The sequence below is a fragment of the Sinocyclocheilus anshuiensis genome, unplaced genomic scaffold (assembly GCF_001515605.1).
Source record: "Sinocyclocheilus anshuiensis isolate Anshui unplaced genomic scaffold, SAMN03320099.WGS_v1.1 scaffold402, whole genome shotgun sequence".
NCBI classification, from domain to species: domain Eukaryota; kingdom Metazoa; phylum Chordata; class Actinopteri; order Cypriniformes; family Cyprinidae; genus Sinocyclocheilus; species Sinocyclocheilus anshuiensis.
This window is the reverse complement of record NW_015542375.1, coordinates 207,106-207,408: the sequence shown is the minus strand read 5'-3', so window position 1 is coordinate 207,408 and position 303 is coordinate 207,106.

The following is a 303-nucleotide window of genomic DNA, read 5'->3' as shown; positions in this document are numbered from 1 at the left end:
TTCTTTTGAACAAGTTGCGATTGCTTTGGTACATTCATGCAATTGATTATGTACATTTATCTGCGGTTTCCTACATTATCAGTTGCTAATGTCATTTTGCTCAAAATGTATTATATAGTTCTCTGTGCAATAGTCTAGACTTTTTGTAAATTTGGCATGAATTGTGCAAGAAGAGAATGTAGATCAACCAATGATAAACCATTTCTCTGAAATAGCTCAAAGGTTCATCTCATGAATCTTCAGTTGGAAAGCATATACTGTATAGACAGAGGACAACACAAGAGTTACAAATTCTAACAATGG